The sequence below is a fragment of the Cryptomeria japonica genome, unplaced genomic scaffold (genome assembly GCF_030272615.1).
Source record: "Cryptomeria japonica unplaced genomic scaffold, Sugi_1.0 HiC_scaffold_20, whole genome shotgun sequence".
NCBI classification, from domain to species: Eukaryota; Viridiplantae; Streptophyta; class Pinopsida; order Cupressales; family Cupressaceae; genus Cryptomeria; species Cryptomeria japonica.
The window spans coordinates 597,302-612,362 of NW_026728842.1; the positions used below are offsets into that span (position 1 = coordinate 597,302).

General features: G+C 60.1%; 1 non-coding gene across 1 annotated transcript; it reads left to right on the forward strand.

The window, feature by feature from the left end:
• The first annotated feature begins 8,377 nt into the window (after positions 1-8,377).
• Positions 8,378-8,496, forward strand: LOC131861002 (5S ribosomal RNA). Its single transcript, XR_009360085.1, has one exon. It is a non-coding gene; the product is annotated as a 5S ribosomal RNA (ribosomal RNA).
• Positions 8,497-15,061: the final 6,565 nt, after the last annotated feature.

Consider the following 15,061-nt stretch of genomic DNA (forward strand, 5'->3'; position numbering starts at 1 on the left):
TGCATAGCAATCGGGGTGCGAGGTGAGGGATGCGGCGAGATGGCCCCAAAGGCTAGACGGAAGAGGCTGCAGGGCCGCCTCGGAACAGTCCAAGCATCGGACGCGCTTGGGGCGACTACCACTGCCAACCCCTTATCCCGCGATGCGTCCGATACACAGATAGTTCCGAGGCAGCCGAGGAGGTGGGGGATGCGGCGAGATGGCCCCAACGGCTAGACGGAAGAGGCTGCAGGGCCGCCTCGGAATAGTCCAAGCATCGGACGCGCTTGGGGCGACTACCAGTGACAACCCCTTATCCCGCGATGCGTCCGATACGAAGATAGTTCCCAGGCGGCCGATGAGCCTCACCGCATAGCAATCGGGGTGCGAGGCGAGGGATGCGGCGAGATGGCCCCAAAGGCTACACGGAAGAGGCTGCAGGGCCGCCTCGGAATAGTCCAAGCATCGGACGCGCTTGGGGCGACTACCACTGCCAACCCCTTATCCCGCGATGCGTCCGATACACAGATAGTTCCGAGGCGGCCGAGGAGCCTCACAGCATAGCAATCATGGTGCGAGGTGGGGGATGCGGCGAGATGGCCCCAACGGCTGACGAAAGAGGCTTCAGGGCCGCCTCGGAATGGTCCAAGCATCGGACACGCTTGGGGCGACTACCACTGCCAACCCCTTATCCCGCGATGCGTCCGATACACAGATAGTTCCGAGGCGGCCGAGGAGCCTCACAGCATAGCAATCGGGGTGCGAGGCGAGGGATGCGGCGAGAAAGCCCCAACGGCTAGAGGGAAGAGGCTTCAGGTCCGCCTCGGAATGGTCCAAGCATCGGACGCGCTTGGGGCGACTACCAGTGACAACCCCTTATCCCGCGACGCGTCCGATACACAGATAGTTCCAAGGCGGCCGAGGAGCCTCACCGCATAGCAATCGGGGTGCGAGGCGAGGGATGCGGCGAGAAGGACCCAACGGCTAGACGGAAGAGGCTTCAGGGCCGCCTCGGAATGGTCCAAGCATCGGACGCGCTTGGGGCGACTACCAGTGACAACCCCTTATCCCGCGACGCGTCCGATACACAGATAGTTCCAAGGCGGCCGAGGAGCCTCACCGCATAGCAATCGGGGTGCGAGGCGAGGGATGCGGCGAGAAGGACCCAACGGCTAGACGGAAGAGGCTTCAGGGCCGCCTCGGAATGGTCCAAGCATCGGACGCGCTTGGGGCGACTACCAGTGACAACCCCTTATCCCGCGACGCGTCTGATACACAGATAGTTCCAAGGCGGCCGAGGAGCCTCACCGCATAGCAATCGGGGTGCGAGGCGAGGGATGCGGCGAGAAGGACCCAACGGCTAGACGGAAGAGGCTTCAGGGCCGCCTCGGAATGGTCCAAGCATCGGACGCGCTTGGGGCGACTACCAGTGACAACCCCTTATCCCGCGACGCGTCCGATACACAGATAGTTCCAAGGCGGCCGAGGAGCCTCACCGCATAGCAATCGGGGTGCGAGGCGAGGGATGCGGCGAGAAGGACCCAACGGCTAGACGGAAGAGGCTTCAGGGCCGCCTCGGAATGGTCCAAGCATCGGACGCGCTTGGGGCGACTACCAGTGACAACCCCTTATCCCGCGACGCGTCCGATACACAGATAGTTCCAAGGCGGCCGAGGAGCCTCACCGCATAGCAATCGGGGTGCGAGGCGAGGGATGCGGCGAGAAGGACCCAACGGCTAGACGGAAGAGGCTTCAGGGCCGCCTCGGAATGGTCCAAGCATCGGACGCGCTTGGGGCGACTACCGTTGCCAACCCCTTATCCCGCGATGCGTCTGATACACAGATAGTTCCGAGGCGGCCGAGGAGCCTCACCGCATAGCAATCGGGTTGCGAGGCAGATTATTGGGAAGGGAACCCCCTGGGATGCGGCTCAAGCAGTGCCCAAAGGGACTGGAATGCGGAATCACATCGAGAGACCCAAATGCTATACGAGGGCTCAAATCGAATTATCGATTTGGCCACGACATGGACGCATCGGAACGACTACCTTTGCCGAACCACTCGCAATTGCATCCATACCGAAACCAATAGACATTTCCGTTAGAGCCCTCGCATAGCATTCGGGAATCTCGCATGCCCCTCTAAATCGACCAATGCTGGCGCTCAATGAAAATCCGAGCGCTACCACCGTTCGAGCGCCAGCATTGGTCGAGTTAGAGGGGCACGGGGGAGAATGCTCCAGTCAACACCTCCCCTATATAAGTTATTTGTCCGATTCTCGCACAACCGTAGTCTGCCTCGTCGAATCAAACAACGGTCCCAGATTCCGACTTCCGTTCCGTAGAGACCCAAAAGCTAGATGGAGGCTCGCAAGAAAGAGAGTCGGCACATAGCAATCAGGTTTCTCGAACGTTTAGGGACCGAGCTCACTTGCGGATAGGGCAAAATCCGCCAAGCAACCCAAAAGCTAGACGGGGGCTCGAATCGAATCGCCTAGGCGGCCACAACAACGACGTGTTAGATCGACTACCAGTGCCAAACCATTCAGCAAGACTAGTTTGTGTCGAGGCCGGATAGAGATTCTCAGAGAGCGCCCGCATAGCATTTAGGAGACCTGCCGCGTCCCTCACACTCGACAAATGGTGGTGCACGTTTATAAATCCGAGCGATCCCAACCCTTTCAAGCACCAACATCGGTCGAGATAGAGGGGCACGGAGGGGGCTGCGTGAGACAACACAGTCCCCTATATAAGTTATTTGTCCGATTCTCACACATCCGAAGAATGGTCATCAAATCGGACAACAGCCCAAACTTCCGACTTCCGTCCCAGAAAGCCCAAGAGCTATCTAAAACGTTCATGGCCGGAACTCGATCGCGGCTATACCAGTCCGCCAAGCAACCCAAAAGCTAGACTGGAGCTCTAGTTGAATCACCTCTGTGGCCACTGCAAGGACGTGTTGGAGCGACTACCATTGCCGAACCATTCCGCAGGTCGAGTCCATACCAAGGCCGCATAGAGATTCACGATGAGCTCCTGCATAGCAATCAGGAGACTTGCCGTGTCCATCACAATCGATAAATCCTGGTGCAAGATTTTTGCATCCGAGCTCTCCAACCAGTAGAGCACCAGCATCAATCGACATAAACGGGCACGGGGGGAGGATGCTCGAGAACACTACCTCCCCTATATAAGTTATTTGTCCGATTCTCAAGCAGCCGAAGTCTGGTCATCGAATCGGGTCAAAGACCACAACTTCCGACTTTACCCACAATGCAAGTCATCGAATCGAACATCGGCCCCCGAGTCGGACTCCATGCGTATGTCAGGTCATCGGACCCAAATTCTGCCTTCCTGCGCATGGCGGGCCATCAATATCAACTCGGTCATCGGACCCAAACTCCGCCTTTCTGCGTATGGCACGCCTTCAAATCGGTCATCGGACCCAAATTCCGCCTTCCTATGCATGGCGGGCCATCAACATCAACTCAGTCATCGGACCCAAATTCCGCCTTTCTGCGCATGGCACGCCATCAACTCGGTCATCGGACCCAAATTCCGCCTTCCTGCGCATGGCAGGTCATCGGACACAAATTCAGACCTCGCGAATATGCATACGTATCGAATCGGTCATCGGACCCAACTTCCGACTTCATCCATACTGTAGGGTCTCTGAGGTTGGCGCGGTGCGCTCAACCCGGGGAGTCGACCCATCGAAGCATACACCTCCCCTATATAAGCTATTTGTCCGATTCCCACACCTGTGTAGTTTGCACCTCTGACCAGGACATCGACCCCAACTTCCGAACTCGACTGCAACGACGGCACCAGCGCCTTGGTGCGCACCTTGCGACGCACAGTCCCAACATTCGCCTTCCTGCACATGGCAGGTCATCGGACCCAAATTCCGACCTCGCGAGTATGCCTACATATCGAATCGGTCATCGGACCCAACTTCCGACTTCATCCATACCGTAGGGTCTTTGAGGTTGGCGCGGTGCGCTCAACCCGGGGAGTCGACCCAACGAAGCATACACCTCCCCTATATAAGCTATTTGTCCGATTCCCACACCTGTGTAGTTTGCACCTCCGATCAGGACATCGACCCCAACTTCCGAACTCGCCTGCAACGACCGAACCAGCGCCTTGGTGCGCACCTTGCAACGCACAGTGCCAACATTCGCCTTCCTCAACATGGCAGGTCATCGGACCCAAATTCCGACCTCGCGAGTATGCCTACATATCGAATCGGTCATCGGACCCAACTTCCGACTTCATCCATACCGTAGGGTCTTTGAGGTTGGCGCGGTGCGCTCAACCCGGGGAGTCGACCCAACGAAGCATACACCTCCCCTATATAAGCTATTTGTCCGATTCCCACACCTGTGTAGCTTGCACCTCCGATCAGGACATCGACCCCAACTTCCGAACTCGACTAAAAAGACCGCACCAGCGCCTTGGTGTGCACCTTGCAACGCACAGTGCCAACATTCGCCTTCCTACACATGGCAGGTCATCGGACCCAAATTCCGACCTCATGAGCATACCTACTAATCGAATCGGTCATCGGACCCAACTTCCGACTTCATCCATACCGTAGGGTCTTTGAGGTTGGCGCGGTGCGCTCAACCTGGGGAGTCGACCCATCGAAGCATACACCTCCCCTATATAAGCTATTTGTCCGATTCCGACACCTGTGTAGTTTGCACCTCCGCTCAGGACATCGACCCCAACTTCCGAACTCGCCTGCAACGACCGAACCAGCGCCTTGGTGCGCACCAAAAGTGCGCACTTTTGGTGCGCACCAAAAGTGCGCACTTTTGGAGGGCACTTTTTGGAGGGCACTTTTCTGCGCTCCAAAGGTGCGCACTTTTGGAGGGCACTTTTTGGAGGGCACTTTTCTGCGCTCCAAAGGTGCGCACTTTTGGAGGGCACTTTTTGGAGGGCACTTTTCTGCGCTCCAAAGGTGCGCACTTTTGGAGGGCACTTTTTGGAGGGCACTTTTCTGCGCTCCAAAGGTGCGCACTTTTGGAGGGCACTTTTTGGAGGGCACTTTTCTGCGCTCCAAAGGTGCGCACTTTTGGAGGGCACTTTTTGGAGGGCACTTTTCTGCGCTCCAAAGGTGCGCACTTTTGGAGGGCACTTTTTGGAGGGCACTTTTCTGCGCTCCAAAGGTGCGCACTTTTGGAGGGCACTTTTTGGAGGGCACTTTTCTGCGCTCCAAAGGTGCGCACTTTTGGAGGGCACTTTTGTGCACTCCAAAGGTGCGCACTTTTGGAGGGCACTTTTCCTGCGCTCCAAAGGTGCACACCTAGGTGAGCACCTTCGACCACACCTTGTAGCACACCAAACTCTGACTTTCGACTTCATCCGCAATGCAGGGTCTTTGAGGTTGGCGCAATGCGCACAACCAGGGGAGTCGACCCATCAAACCCAACACCTCCCCTATATAAGCTATTTGTCTGATTCTCATACATGCGTAGCCTGCAAGAGCAATTAGGACATCGACCCCAACTTTCGGCTTCTAAACGAAAACAAGGTCTTTGAGGTTGGCGCAGTGCGCACAACCAGGGGAGTCAACCCACCGAATGCAACACCTCCCCTATATAAGCTATTTGTCTGATTCTCATACATGCGTAGACTGCAGCAATGATTAGGACATCCACCCCAACTTTTGACTTCTTAAACAAGACAGGGTCTTTGAAGTTGGTGCAGTGCACACAACCAGGGGAGTCGACCCATCAAACGCAACACCTCCCCTATATAAAGCTATTTGTCCGATTCTCATACGTGTAGTCTGCAGCAGCGATTACGACATCGACCCCAACTTCCGAATTCGTTTGCATTGACCGCACCAAAGGTGCGCGCCTTGGTGTGCACCCTGGAGTGCACTTTGGTGCTCACCTCGGTGCACACTTTGGTGTGCACCAAAGGTGCGCACCTTGGAGCGCACCAAAGGTGTACACTTTGGAGCGCACCACATAGGGTCTTTGAGAGGTTGGCGCAGTGCGCACACCAAGGTGGGTGTTGAGGTGCGTGCCGAGGTGGGTGGGTGCTAGGGTGCGCTCCATGGTGGGTGCCAGGGTGGGTGCGTGCTAGGGTGGATTCCAAAGAGGGTCATAGGGTGGGTGCCAAGGTGGGTTGGTGATATAGTGGGTTCAAAGGTGGGTACTAGGGTGGGTTCCAAGGTGGGTCACAAGTTGGGTGCCAGGATGCGTGGGTGTTAGGTTGGGTGCCAAGGTGGGCTCCTGCGTGGGTGGGTGCTAGGGTGGGTTTCAAGGTGGACGCGAGGGCGGGTGCCAAGGTGGGTAACAAGTTGGGTGTTAGGATGGGTGAGTGCTAGAGTGGGTGCCAAGGTGGGTGGGTGCTAAGGTGGATGCCAAGGTGGTTCACAGGGTGGGTGGGTTCTAGGGTGAGTTCCAAGGTGGGTCACAGGTTCAGTGCTAGGGTGGGTGTCAAGGCGGGTGTCGAGGTGCCTGGGTGCTAGGGTGTGGATGCCAATGTGGGTCATAGGGTGGGTACTAGGGTGGGCTGCAATGTGGGTGCCAAGGTGGGTAACATGCTCGGTGGGTTCTAAATTGGGTGCCAGGGTGGGTGTGCACCCACCTTGCCCGAGGTGGGTGCCAAGGTGCCAGTGTGGGTGGGTGCTAAGGTGGATGCCAAGGTGGGTGAGAAGGTGGGTGATAGGTTGAGTGGTAGGATGGGTGGGTGCCAAGATGGGTCACAGGGTGGGTGCAAGGGTGGGTAGGTGCTAGGGTTGGTGTCAGGGTGGGTGGGTGCTAGGTTGGGTTCCAAGGTGGGTGCGAGGGTGAGTGTCAAGGTGGGTCACAGGTTAGGTGCTAGGATGGGTGAGTGCTAGGGTGCAAAGGTGCCAGGGTGGGTGCTAGGATGGGTCGATGCTAGGGTGAGTGGCAAGGTGGGTCCACAAGTGTCAAGGTGGGTGCCGAGGTGGGTGCCAAGTTGGGTTCCAAGGTGGGTGCCAACGTGGGTGCTAGGGTGCGTGGGTTAAAGGGTGTGTCACAACGTGGGTGCCAGGATGGGTGCGCACCCACACTGGCCAAGACGGGTGCAAGGTTGGGTTCCAAGCCCGGTCACAGGCTGGGTGCTAGGATGGGTGGGTGCCAAGGTGGGCACCAGGGTGGGTGCACCCACCCTGGCCAAGGTGGGTCACGGGGTGGGTCCTAGGGTGGGTAACGGGGTGGGTACTAAGGTGCGTGCCAAGGTGGGTCATAGGGTGGGTGCCAAGGTGGGCACCAGGGTGGGTGTGCACCAACCCTAGCCAGGGTAGGTCACGGGGTGGTTGTCGGGGTGGGCTTCAAGGAGCCAAGGTGGGTGGCAAGTAGCCAAGTTGCGTGCCAAGGTGGGTGTCGGGGTGGGTGCCAAGGATCCAAGGTGGGTGCCAAGGAACCAAGGTGGGTGTCTGGGTGGGTGCCGAGGTGGGAGCCAGGGTGGGTCCCAAGGTGAGTGCAAAGGTGGGTGCCAGGGTCAAGGTGAGTGCCAATGTGGGTTCCAAGGTGCCAGGGTCAGGGTGAGTGCCAATGTGGGTTCAAAGGTGCTAAGTTGGGTGCGAGGTTGGGTGTGAGGGTGGGTGGGTGCCAAGGTGTGCTAGGTGGAAGCCCGGGTGGGTCGGCATCCCATGGGTGTCGAGTTGGGTGCCTGATGGGTGCTTCTTGTCAAGTTTTAGTCGTCGGGACTCATTTCGAGCCTTAGAGGTCGTTTCTTGTCCGGTTGCCCTGTCTTCGACCTGGGAACCCAATTTTGGTCCTCGGGTCCCATTTTTTTTTGTCTCGCATCCCACTTTTGGCCTGTGGCCTTTTCGGGGTCGATTCTCGTTTTGGGCATCAGAGCATGTTTCTTCTCCTAAAACCCAATATTTGTTTATTAAGTCTCGGAACACATTTTTGTTCTCGTGGACCCATCATGGGTCTTGGAACGCATTTGTGGTCCTTGGGTCCCATTTTGCATCCCGAAACTTGTGTTTTGGTGCTTGATCCCTATTTTGGGTGCCCACCTTGCACCAAGTGCGCACCCGGGGCAAACCGAGCGCCTTGGTGCACCGGGGCAAGATCGAGCGTGCACCCGAGGCGCCCCGAACATGCACCAAGGTGCACTCGGCCCACATGTGAGCGCAGGTCGTTGCGCCCGAGGTGGTGTGTGGGCACCGCGTTGCAGACGGGACACTGCACGCACACGACGCCCCGTCCAGGTGCACGCACGTAGGCCGGGCCGGGTGCACACCCGATGCCCTAGCAAGGTGCGTGCACCCGGGCAGGGCTCACACTTGGCGAACGGGGCGCACTTCGCGAGGGAGGGTGTGCACCTCGACGGGGGTGGGTGGCCGGGGTGGATTCGCACGTGGGTCGCGGTTTGCTAAGTACACACTGCGACAAGCTCATAACGGGTGCGATCATACCAGCGTTAGTGCACCGGATCCCATCAGAACTCCGCAGTTAAGCGCGCTTGGGCCGGAGTAGTACTGGGATGGGTGACCTCCCGGGAAGTCCCGGTGTTGCACCCTTTTTTAGTTTTTCGCCGGGCGTCGCAATGCTATTTGAATTAACCTTTTGCCCGTTTGCGTTCTCGTCGGGGCCGGGCCGGGCCGGGGTGCGTTGCCCGCACTACCGCGCGCGCCGGGGCGACACCGAGCGCGCACCCGAGGCGCCCCGAGCACACAGGCCACGGTGCAACCCGGGCGTTGTGCGCGCACCCCGGTGCGCCCGAGGTGCTGCGCGCGCACCCAGGTGAAATCGGTGTGCACCTCGGCCAGTGCGCGCTCGGTCGAGTCGCGCACGTTGGCCAAGGTGCACGGTGATGTTTCTTACTCTAAGGTTCCGCACCAGACGCCCGGGACAGGTGAGCGAAGCTGGGCGGGGCCGGGTGCGCGCCCGGGGCAGGTGCACGCAGCTGGAGAGAGCTTTGGAGCGCACCAGAGGTGCGCACCTTGGAGCACACTTCGGAGCGCACCAATGATGCGCTCCATTCAAAAGTTTCCTGAAAAGGCAAAAAAAGTTGAGATTATAGAATTTCCCACTTGAGAGATTGTAAAAAAAAAAAATTTAAAATGAAGGAAACGCGGGTGCCAAGGTGTGCGCGCCCGGGTGCGCAGCCCAGCCAAGGTGTGCGCACCAAGGCGCCCACCCTGGCGAAGGTGCACGCAAGGTGCGCACCCGAGGCAAACCGGACAATTAACCCAACTTTCGACTTCGCGCGCACCTGCGCACCTTGGAGCGCACTTCGGAGCGCTCCTTGGTGCGCACCAATCTTGGGCACCTCGGAGTGCACCATGGTGCCCACCAAGGTGCGCACCCGGGGCAAACCGAGCTTCGACTTCGTGCGCACCTTGGAGGCGCCCACCAAGGTGCGCAGCCCAGCCAAGGCGTGCGCATCAAGGTGCGCACCCGGGGCAAACCGAGCTCCGACTTCGTACGCACCATGGAGCGCACAAAAGGTGCGCAACCCAGCCAAGGTGTGCGCACCCCGGGCAAACCGAGCTCCGAATCGTGCGCACCAGAGGTGCACGCCATCGTGCGCACCTTGGAGCACACTTCGGAGCCCTCCTTGGTGCGCACCGATGTTGCGCACCTCGGAGCGCACCCGGGGAAAACAATGCAATTAACCCGACTTTTGACTTCGTGCGCACCTCGAAGCGCTCTCGGGTTCGCACCTCGGAGCACACCGAGGTGCGCACCTTTGATGCGCTGCCTTCACCAATTTCCAGAAAAGGCAAGAAAACATTGAGAAGGTGTGCGCACCGAGGTGCCCACCCTGGCGAAGGTGCACGCGAGGTGCGCACCCGGGGCAAACCGGGCTCCGACTTCGTGCACGCCATGCTGCGCACCTTGGAGGGCCATGGTGCGCACCTTGGAGCAAACTTCGGAGCGCTCAATGGTGCCCAACCCAGCCAAGGTGCCCACCGCGGCGAAGGTGCACGCGAGGTGCGCACCCGGGGCAAACCGGGCTCCGACTTCGTGCACGCCGCACCTTGGAGCACACTTCGGAGCGCTCCTTGGTGCGCACCAGGGCGCGCAAACCAGCCGAGGTGCCCACCCCGGCGAAGGTGCACGCGAGGTGCGCACCCGGGGCAAACCGGGCTCCGACTTCGTGCACGCCATGGTGCGCACCCGGGGCAAACCGGACTCCGACTTCGTGCAGGCCGCACCTTGGAGCACACTTCGGAGCGCTCCTTGGTGCGCACCATGGTGCCCACCAGGGCGCGCAACCCAGCCAAGGTCTGCACACCAAGGTGCCCACCCCGGCGAAGGTGCACGCGAGGTGCGCACCCGGGGCAAACCGGGCTCCGACTTCGTGCACGCCATGGTGCCCACCGCGGCGAAGGTGCACGCGAGGTGCGCACCCGGGGCAAACCGGGCTCCGACTTCGTGCACGGCGCACCTTGGAGCACACTTCGGAGCGCTCCTTGGTGCGCACCATGGTGCCCACCAGGGCGCGCAACCCAGCCAAGGTGTGCGCACCAAGGTGCACGCGAGGTGCGCACCCGGGGCAAACCGGGGTCCGACTTCGTGCACGCCGCACCTTGGAGCACACATCGGGGCGCTCCCGGGTTCGCACCGTGGTGGGCACCTCGGAGCACACCAAGGTGGGCAGCGAGGTGCGCACCTTTGATGCGATGCCTTCAATAATTTCCATAAAAGGCAAAAAAAAACGAGATTTTAAAATTTCCGTTTTGAAAGATAGTGAAAAAAAGGGAATGCTGGTGCCATCTTGAGCCCGCCCTGGTGCGCAGCCCAGCCAAGGTGTGCGCACCAAGGTGCCCACCCTGGCGAAGGTGCGCGCCCGGGCAATTAACCCAACTTCCAACCTCGCGCGCGCCAGGGTGGGAGCGCACCCAACAACCGGGCCTGGGAAGAGCCAATGCGAGAAACCCCACCAAACGCTCTGACAAAAAAAGAGGGGGCGCTCCAGTAACCCCGCTTCGGAGCGCACCCTGGGCAAACCCAGCCAAGGTGCCCACCCCGGCCAAGGTGCAGGCGAGGTGCGCACCCGGGGCAAACCGGGCTCCGACAACGTGCACGCCGCACCTTGGAGCACACTTCGTAGCGCTCCCGGGTGCGCACCTTTGATGCGCTGCCTTCACTAATTTCCAGAAAAGGCAAAAAAAAAAGGAGATTTTGAAATTTCCGTTTTGAAAGATAGTGAAAAAAACGGAACGCGGGTGCCATCTTGAGCCCGCCCTGGTGCGCAGCCCAGGCAAGGTGCCCACCCTGGCAAAGGTGCGCACCCGGGCAATTAACCCTACTTCCGACTTCGTGCGCGCCAGGGTGGCAACCGGGCCTGGGAAGAGCCAATGCGAGAAACCCCACCAAACGCTCCGACAAAAAAAGAGGCGGCGCTCCAATAACCCCGCTTCGGAGCGCAGCCGGGGCAAACCCAGCCAAGGTGCCCACCCCGACGAAGGTGCACGCGAGGAGCGCACCCGGGGCAAACCGGGCTCCGACAACGTGCACGCAGCACCTTGGAGCACACTTCGAAGCACTCCCGGGTGCCCACCGGCGTTGCGCACCGTGGTGGGCAGCGAGGTGCGCACCTTTGATGCGCTGCCTTCACTAATTTCCAGAAAAAGGCAAAAAAAAATGAGATTTTAAAATTTCCGTTTTGAAAGATAGTGAAAAAAAAGGAACGCGGGTGCCATCTTGAGCCCGCCCTGGTGCGCAGCCCAGGCAAGGCATGCGCACCAAGGTGCCCACCCGAGGTGCACACCCGGGGCAAACCGGGCTCCGACTTCGTGCAGGCCGCACCTTGGAGCACACTTCGGAGCGCTCCTTGGTGCGCACCATGGTGCCCACCAGGGCGCGCAACCCAGCCAAGGTCTGCACACCAAGGTGCCCACCCCGGCGAAGGTGCACGCGAGGTGCGCACCCGGGGCAAACCGGGCTCCGACTTTGTGCACGCCATGGTGCCCACCGCGGCGAAGGTGCACGCGAGGTGCGCACCCGGGGCAAACCGGGCTCCGACTTCGTGCACGGCGCACCTTGGAGCACACTTCGGAGCGCTCCTTGGTGCGCACCATGGTGCCCACCAGGGCGCGCAACCCAGCCAAGGTGTGCGCACCAAGGTGCACGCGAGGTGCGCACCCGGGGCAAACCGGGGTCCGACTTCGTGCACGCCGCACCTTGGAGCACACATCGGGGCGCTCCCGGGTTCGCACCGTGGTGGGCACCTCGGAGCACACCAAGGTGGGCAGCGAGGTGCGCACCTTTGATGCGATGCCTTCACTAATTTCCATAAAAGGCAAAAAAAAACGAGATTTTAAAATTTCCGTTTTGAAAGATAGTGAAAAAAAGGGAATGCTGGTGCCATCTTGAGCCCGCCCTGGTGCGCAGCCCAGCCAAGGTGTGCGCACCAAGGTGCCCACCCTGGCGAAGGTGCGCGCCCGGGCAATTAACCCAACTTCCAACCTCGCGCGCGCCAGGGTGGGAGCGCACCCAACAACCGGGCCTGGGAAGAGCCAATGCGAGAAACCCCACCAAACGCTCTGACAAAAAAAGAGGGGGCGCTCCAGTAACCCCGCTCCGGAGCGCACCCTGGGCAAACCCAGCCAAGGTGCCCACCCCGGCCAAGGTGCAGGCGAGGTGCGCACCCGAGGCAAACCGGGCTCCGACAACGTGCACGCCGCACCTTGGAGCACACTTCGTAGCGCTCCCGGGTGCGCACCTTTGATGCGCTGCCTTCACTAATTTCCAGAAAAGGCAAAAAAAAAAGGAGATTTTGAAATTTCCGTTTTGAAAGATAGTGAAAAAAACGGAACGCGGGTGCCATCTTGAGCCCGCCCTGGTGCGCAGCCCAGGCAAGGTGCCCACCCTGGCAAAGGTGCGCACCCGGGCAATTAACCCTACTTCCGACTTCGTGCGCGCCAGGGTGGCAACCGGGCCTGGGAAGAGCCAATGCGAGAAACCCCACCAAACGCTCCGACAAAAAAAGAGGCGGCGCTCCAATAACCCCGCTTCGGAGCGCAGCCGGGGCAAACCCAGCCAAGGTGCCCACCCCGACGAAGGTGCACGCGAGGTGCGCACCCGGGGCAAACCGGGCTCCGACAACGTGCACGCAGCACCTTGGAGCACACTTCGAAGCACTCCCGGGTGCCCACCGGCGTTGCGCACCGTGGTGGGCAGCGAGGTGCGCACCTTTGATGCGCTGCCTTCACTAATTTCCAGAAAAAGGCAAAAAAAAATGAGATTTTAAAATTTCCGTTTTGAAAGATAGTGAAAAAAAAGGAACGCGGGTGCCATCTTGAGCCCGCCCTGGTGCGCAGCCCAGGCAAGGCATGCGCACCAAGGTGCCCACCCGAGGTGCACACCCGGGGCAAACCGGGCTCCGACTTCGTGCAGGCCGCACCTTGGAGCACACTTCGGAGCGCTCCTTGGTGCGCACCATGGTGCCCACCAGGGCGCGCAACCCAGCCAAGGTCTGCACACCAAGGTGCCCACCCCGGCGAAGGTGCACGCGAGGTGCGCACCCGGGGCAAACCGGGCTCCGACTTCGTGCACGCCATGGTGCCCACCGCGGCGAAGGTGCACGCGAGGTGCGCACCCGGGGCAAACCGGGCTCCGACTTCGTGCACGGCGCACCTTGGAGCACACTTCGGAGCGCTCCTTGGTGCGCACCATGGTGCCCACCAGGGCGCGCAACCCAGCCAAGGTGTGCGCACCAAGGTGCACGCGAGGTGCGCACCCGGGGCAAACCGGGGTCCGACTTCGTGCACGCCGCACCTTGGAGCACACATCGGGGCGCTCCCGGGTTCGCACCGTGGTGGGCACCTCGGAGCACACCAAGGTGGGCAGCGAGGTGCGCACCTTTGATGCGATGCCTTCACTAATTTCCATAAAAGGCAAAAAAAAACGAGATTTTAAAATTTCCGTTTTGAAAGATAGTGAAAAAAAGGGAATGCTGGTGCCATCTTGAGCCCGCCCTGGTGCGCAGCCCAGCCAAGGTGTGCGCACCAAGGTGCCCACCCTGGCGAAGGTGCGCGCCCGGGCAATTAACCCAACTTCCAACCTCGCGCGCGCCAGGGTGGGAGCGCACCCAACAACCGGGCCTGGGAAGAGCCAATGCGAGAAACCCCACCAAACGCTCTGACAAAAAAAGAGGGGGCGCTCCAGTAACCCCGCTCCGGAGCGCACCCTGGGCAAACCCAGCCAAGGTGCCCACCCCGGCCAAGGTGCAGGCGAGGTGCGCACCCGAGGCAAACCGGGCTCCGACAACGTGCACGCCGCACCTTGGAGCACACTTCGTAGCGCTCCCGGGTGCGCACCTTTGATGCGCTGCCTTCACTAATTTCCAGAAAAGGCAAAAAAAAAAGGAGATTTTGAAATTTCCGTTTTGAAAGATAGTGAAAAAAACGGAACGCGGGTGCCATCTTGAGCCCGCCCTGGTGCGCAGCCCAGGCAAGGTGCCCACCCTGGCAAAGGTGCGCACCCGGGCAATTAACCCTACTTCCGACTTCGTGCGCGCCAGGGTGGCAACCGGGCCTGGGAAGAGCCAATGCGAGAAACCCCACCAAACGCTCCGACAAAAAAAGAGGCGGCGCTCCAATAACCCCGCTTCGGAGCGCAGCCGGGGCAAACCCAGCCAAGGTGCCCACCCCGACGAAGGTGCACGCGAGGTGCGCACCCGGGGCAAACCGGGCTCCGACAACGTGCACGCAGCACCTTGGAGCACACTTCGAAGCACTCCCGGGTGCCCACCGGCGTTGCGCACCGTGGTGGGCAGCGAGCTGCGCACCTTTGATGCGCTGCCTTCACTAATTTCCAGAAAAAGGCAAAAAAAAATGAGATTTTAAAATTTCCGTTTTGAAAGATAGTGAAAAAAAAGGAACGCGGGTGCCATCTTGAGCCCGCCCTGGTGCGCAGCCCAGGCAAGGCATGCGCACCAAGGTGCCCACCCGAGGTGCACACCCGGGGCAAACCGGGCTCCGACTTCGTGCAGGCCGCACCTTGGAGCACACTTCGGAGCGCTCCTTGGTGCGCACCATGGTGCCCACCAGGGCGCGCAACCCAGCCAAGGTCTGCACACCAAGGTGCCCACCCCGGCGAAGGTGCACGCGAGGTGCGCACCCGGGGCAAACC